The 6,528-nt window shown below is 30.4% G+C and overlaps 1 protein-coding gene across 2 annotated transcripts in view; it reads right to left on the reverse strand.

The window, feature by feature from the left end:
- Positions 1-672, reverse strand: part of LOC149413529 (uncharacterized) — a 279,540-nt gene extending 278,868 nt beyond the window's left edge. Inside the window, exons 1-2 of one of the 2 annotated variants that reach the window (XM_089644729.1) lie at positions 493-672; positions 30-272 (exon numbers count right to left, since the gene is read on the reverse strand). The gene's annotated coding sequence lies outside the window, so the exon portion shown is untranslated. Of the gene's footprint in view, positions 1-29 lie in introns of both variants that reach the window. The other variant, XM_089644728.1, reaches the window with a different exon arrangement.
- Between the last annotated feature and the right edge of the window lie 5,856 nt (positions 673-6,528).

Consider the following 6,528-nt stretch of genomic DNA (forward strand, 5'->3'; position numbering starts at 1 on the left):
ATCCAAAATAATAATAATTTTATGCTTACCTAAGCAAATGTGTGGTTAATCCAGTTGCAGCAAAAATTGATGAATATCCAATATTTAGTCTAGCGAACTAGGCACAAATCATCACAAACAACTCAACATGTCAGCAACTTTTACAATCCACTTTCAGCATTGTAAATATGGTCACACGGCGCAAAAGTTGAATTCAACGACCACAAACGTTGACCGTGCAAACAGTCTTTAATATTATTTCTCAACTAATATTTAAAACAATTAAGTTCACACTAAACAAATTTAAAACATGTCAATTTTTTTTCAATTTTTGCACTGTGTTGGGTGTTGAACCTTCGGCAAACAGATTTGAAGTCAATTTTCACCGTTACACCAAAGTGTTTTGTAACAGATTTGTGTTTGTTAAATAATAATTTGAACATGCAAAGACGAACAGATGACCTTAAAACCAGTCTTTACGCTGTCATAAAGAAATTAAAAATATTTTCGCACGCTATTCTGACCCTTATTCACGAGGGTGGAAGGCGCACAATCCCGCGGCACTTGCGAAGATCTTCCGTTTAGAAATTCAAATTCGCGACGAAGGAATTTGATTCTTATCAACAGGTGTGTTAAGGTCGATTTTACGGGGACACGTTTTTGTGTAACGCTTCGCGCATGACCGTTCGATGCTCGAGTCGAGTCAGTACTGAAGAAACGTATTCGAAATACCCGCTTCGAGCTGGATCTTGAAACATCAACTTCTAAAGAAAGTTATGAGTAAAATAAATAACATTATGAAAAAGAACATTTCATTTGTATGAACATATTATTACAGTTAATAAGTTCATAAAATAGTTTACACCTTTTTCTGTCATCATTTACTTGCGTTTATATTTTATCGTATCTAGAACAGGTGTAACAGATGTAATCAAGTGTAACGGGGAGTGACGAATAAAAATAATGACACCACAGCAAAAAGGCAAATCTTTTACAGCAAAAAGTATGTCTTTCATATTATTGATTGGTTTCTTTTTTAAATTACAATAACTACAATAATAATAATTTATGCAACTCGCCTATGAGTACAATTTAATTAGGTAAGAAAACGGTACGGGTTTGTAGTAAAAATGTATTTCTATTTGGTTTAATACTAAAGCAATGTTCTGTAGACCGGATAATCCCTTTTGTATATTATTCTAAATGATATTATTATTATTAGAAATTCTTGATGAAAGTGTAAAATGTGTAAATAACATTGAACGTTAGAATTAGAAAGAGTCGGGGATGTCTCAGGAAGAAGAGACACTTCTTGCCTACCAAATACAAACAGTATTCTATGCCTTTCATTCGTAGATATTATTTATCTCGTTTTATTATCACTAATGATCTCTTTGCATTAGAATATATTTTATTTTATTATTTAAGTTTTTAATCCTCCAGGATTGGAAGGATAATTCTGTAGAAATATTCCCGTGACCAAGTTTTGTAACCCCACTAAGGTCCTGTGAACCTATCCTGTGAACAAAACAAAAAAAAAAAAAATGTAATTTTTTTATTTGTATCTGATTCATAATATGTAAATGTACTGTAATGTTTTCACTTGAAATGAAATGATACTAAACTGCGCTATATAAATGCCATGTTATTATTAATGTTGTACTGTAATTTGTAATTTTCTAATTTTGTTATTTGTGATTTGTAATTTGCAATTTATAGTTGGTAGTTTATAATTTGCTGTTTTCTAATTTGATATTAAGTATAATTTTTTTCATTTTAATTTGTATTTATCATTTTGTATTTTTTTATTTGTTATTCGTTAATTTTATTTTGTTATTTATAATTTGTAATCTGTAATTTATATATTTTTTTCTTATTTATAATTTACAATTTGTAATCTGTAATTTGCATTTTTAATTAGTTATTTTTAATTTGTAATGGGTTATTTTATAATTTGTAAAATACAATTTGTTATTCGTAATTTTAATTTTCTCATTTAAAATAGCAAATTTCTAATTTGTAATTTTCTAACATATAATTTGCATCTCATTTGAAATTTATAATTTATAACTAGCTGTACCCCAGAAACAATATCGCGTGTTGCTTTTACATCCAACAAATTGCACTGTTTCAAAATAATGTTTTTCCAAAATATTACTCTGTTCAACAACTGCTGTTGTAAATAAAAAGAATGCTTGTTCAACAGATCACGCTGTTTACCAACTGTTGTTGTAAAAAAAATATGTTTGCCCAACAAATTACGTTATCGAAAAAATATATGTTTTACCAGTTACAGGTGACATCTATATAATATAGGTAAAAAACAAATGTCGTTTATTTAAAACCTTAAATCTCCGAAAGTTCTTCTCTGATTGTTTTGAAATTTTGACATAACGCTGCATTGCATATTATAAAGATGTCACCTGTGAATGGTAAAACATATATTTTTTAAATAACGTAATTTGTTGGGCAAACATACTTTTTTTACAACAGCAGTTGGTAAACAGCGTAATCTGTTGGACAAGAATGCTTTTATTTACAACAGCAGTTGTTGTATAATAAAAAGTCGGTATAGGTATTTCTAATTTCTCTTTCATATTTTTGTCTCCCTTTGTGGTGGAATTAAGGAGAGATTATATTCAAATCTGAAGGCTTGTTATCCTTGATATAAAATGAAACGCAAAAGAAATTTTCAAAGGCGAACGCCTTCAAAATGACTATGCGTCGTCTGGATCAGAAGTGTACTGACGAAAGTCAAGCTATATTTTTTAATCAATCCCAGTTGATGCCGTAAATAAGTACTGGAAATAATCTCAATATTGCAAACAAACGATTATACAAACATTTGGAATACATCAGTTATAACCTTACGCTCGTAACGGCAGCCCGTCCCACGGTACTGTCTTCGCGCTCTCGTTACTCCGCAACGTAACACTTTCATGACGGTAGAAGAGTTGTTAAGTACGCTAAAAAATGAAGTTCAAAAAATACAAACCGTTAAAGACTCGAAAACCAAAACTAATATCGAAAAAATTATCATTGATCTTGACAATGAAGTGAAATCTGAAATATTAAAAATGCAACAACAAATAATTCAACTACAAGACAAACTTATCGAAAAAAACGACCAACTGGTGGGAAACTTTGAAAAAATAATGAAAAGCGCAACAACACCATCCTATGCACAGGTATTATCAACAACCAAAGTCACTCCTCGAGAAGAAGAGAGATTCTCAATCATCATTTCGTCGACCAAAAATAATGCTAAAGCAGAAGAAATTGAAAAGATAATAAAAAAAGAAATAAATTGAAGTAACATAAAGATAGGAATAAATGGTTTGAGAAAAACAAAAGAAGAAAAATAATAATATCATGCCCAAAAAAGGAATATGCAAATACCTTAACCGCCGAAATAAAAAAACTGAATACCGATTTGGTGGTAAATGAAATTCAAAAGAAAAGACCAAAAATAATAATAAAAGGATTAAAATCCAATCTTACTGAAGACGAAATAGTTTGCGGAATAATTACCCAGAACGAAGGAATTGAAGATGTTTACAAGGAAAGTGAAGACAACAAAATCACACTTATAACGGAGATAAAAAACACAAGCATAAACGAAAAGCAGCGCCAATTCACTAGCTACATCATGGAAACCAGTGGCAAAATGCGAAAAAGTCTCCTTGCACTCGGTAAACTAAATATACAGTTTCAACGAGTGAAAATTGAAGATTGCGATCCATTAACTCAATGTTTTCATTGCTGTATGTTCATGCATACGGCTAAAAGATGCCTACACCGAACCAGCCCTCCAATTTGCCCACACTGTATGGGCGATCACATCCTTTCAAAATGTCCGGGAAGAGAAAAAACAGTACCAGCATGTGTAAACTGCAACAGACAAAATTCTAAATATGGAGAAAAAAACACCACGGACCACGCAGCCAACAGTATTAGGTGCAACTATAGAAACAAAATGCTGAAAATTGCGAGGGATCGCATCGATTACGACTAATGATGCATATTATTAATCACAAATCTAACGAAAACCTAAATAATATGCACAATATTTCAAAAAAATATTACGAAAAGCCCGCCCGCAAAGTGTTAACACGCAGTGATGATATACAAGCTAACACATGTAGTATTATAATTACAAATGTGAAGTGTATTCCCAGCGCCAACATTATTGTTAATTTTATTACTACCTCAAAATGAACGACTTTATAATAAACGCAATAGATAATTCATATAAAATAGACGAAAGGATTTTTGACACGGTAAATAATACAAACGATTTTATAGATATAAAACCTACAGCCAGCCTAATAATAATACACATGAACGTTAGATCTTTGGAAAAAAATTTCGAAGAATTTCTAATAACTATTAAACAATTAAATAGACTTGACTGTATAATATTATCAGAAACGCATTCATCGAGTGAAATTAATTATAATATACCGGGCTACTCGTACTATGCAACAAAATATAAAATTAACAGAAATAGCGGCGTCGCCATATTTGTATCAAATATTTACGCTGTCACAAGTGTAAATGAAATAATGGTGAGTAATGTCAATTTATTAAACTTGGAGATAAATTTTATGAATTATTCATTTAATATCATTGCTATTTATCGGACACACTCTTCTGCTATAACCACATACATAGAAGAATTTAAAAAAATATTACAACATCATAGAAACAAAAAAACAATACTCATCGGAGATATTAACGTAAATATCGCTAATGACTACTCCTCTAACGATAAAGATAACTATTTAAATATGTTAGCAGAATTAAATTACATTTCATGTATAAATTCATACACCAGAAACATTATCGGACAACGACCATCTTGTATCGATCACATATTCACAAACACCAAAGATATACAAAATATATCATCTGCGGTAATTAAAACAACTGTAACGGATCATTTTGCATGTATATTTAAATATGACTACAAACATCAAAACCTCCCATTACCAACCACAACGGCCGTTAATAATACTGATAAATACAACTATAATATTAATATAAATTCTCTCACTAAAATATTAAGTAACGAAAAAGAATGGCAAGAAATATATCAATGTAACGATGTAGAAGAATGCTGCAAAATATTTGATAAAAAACTGAGTTTTCACATAAATGCTTGTAGAAATATTACATCTAACAAAACATCTTCAAAACTAAAACCAATCAAACCATGGATAACTCACGGATTAATCATCTCAATTAGACACAAAGAAACACTCTACAAACAATATACAAAACAACCGGAAAATATAACATTACAAAAACATTTCAAAGCTTATAAAAAAAAACTTACATATCTAATAAAAAACACAAAGGATGACTACTACAAACAAAAACTTGAATTATCTGGAAATGACAGTAAAAGGATTTGGTCCATCATAAATGAAATTGTCGATAAAAAACATTTAAAAAATAAAACAATCAACAATGTAAACCATAATGATTCAAAAATCTGCTGTAAAGATAAACCTCTAGAAGCCGCAAATGTATTTAACAATTTTTTTGCTAATGTAGGAAAAAACCTCGCTAAAAAAATCCAACAAGGCCTTACCCCAAATGACCCAAATACTATAGTAAATAATGAGCATAATTTTGAATTATTTCAACCGACAACACCAGAAGAAATTGAACAAATTATTTCAGGTATGAAAGGAGGTTCTGCCCCTGGTTTTGATGGGGTCACAACACAAACACTGAAATGTATAAAATCACAAGTATCAAAACCATTAACTCATATAATCAATACAAGTTTTCAAAGCGGAGTTTTTCCATCCATGTACAAACAATCTGTAATTATACCAATATTTAAAACCGGCAATCCGGAAGAACCAACCAATTACCGCCCTATTTCTTTACTATCAAACATTGCAAAAATATTTGAAAAAATTGCCAAAAAAAGAATAACTCAGTTCATAAAGATTAATAATATAATTCACGAAAACCAGTTTGGATTCATGGAAAACAAAAGCACAAAAGACGCCATTGCTAAATTATCTAGTACCATACAAGACGCTTTAGACAAATCTTTAAAATGTGTTGGTATTTTTGTTGATCTCCAAAAAGCCTTCGACAGCATATCTCATGTCAAACTAATACAAAAATTAAAGATCGTGGGTTTTAATGACACAGCATTAAGTTGGCTAAAAAGTTATCTTCACCAAAGAACACAAGTAGTAAAAATTAATCACGCATCTAGTCTACCACTCACAAGTGATTTTGGGATACCACAAGGTACTGTTTTGGGTCCATTACTTTTTATCATGTACGTAAACGACATTTTTAAACAAAACCTCAATGGAACAGTTATATCTTACGCAGATGATACAATCATCATAATTAAGGGTAATGACTGGAAAATTGTAATTGAAAATGAAAATAATGACATCCAAATCCTAAAAAACTGGTTCGATTCAAATCTACTTACAATTACCGCAAAAAAAACAGTTTATATACCATTCACAATAAATAAATTCAAATCTTACCCCAACATTCATATAATAATAC

Source organism: Hesperophylax consimilis, chromosome 21 (assembly GCF_061612785.1).
Source record: "Hesperophylax consimilis isolate HC1 chromosome 21, BYU_Hcon_1.0, whole genome shotgun sequence".
Lineage (NCBI taxonomy): Eukaryota > Metazoa > Arthropoda > Insecta > Trichoptera > Limnephilidae > Hesperophylax > Hesperophylax consimilis.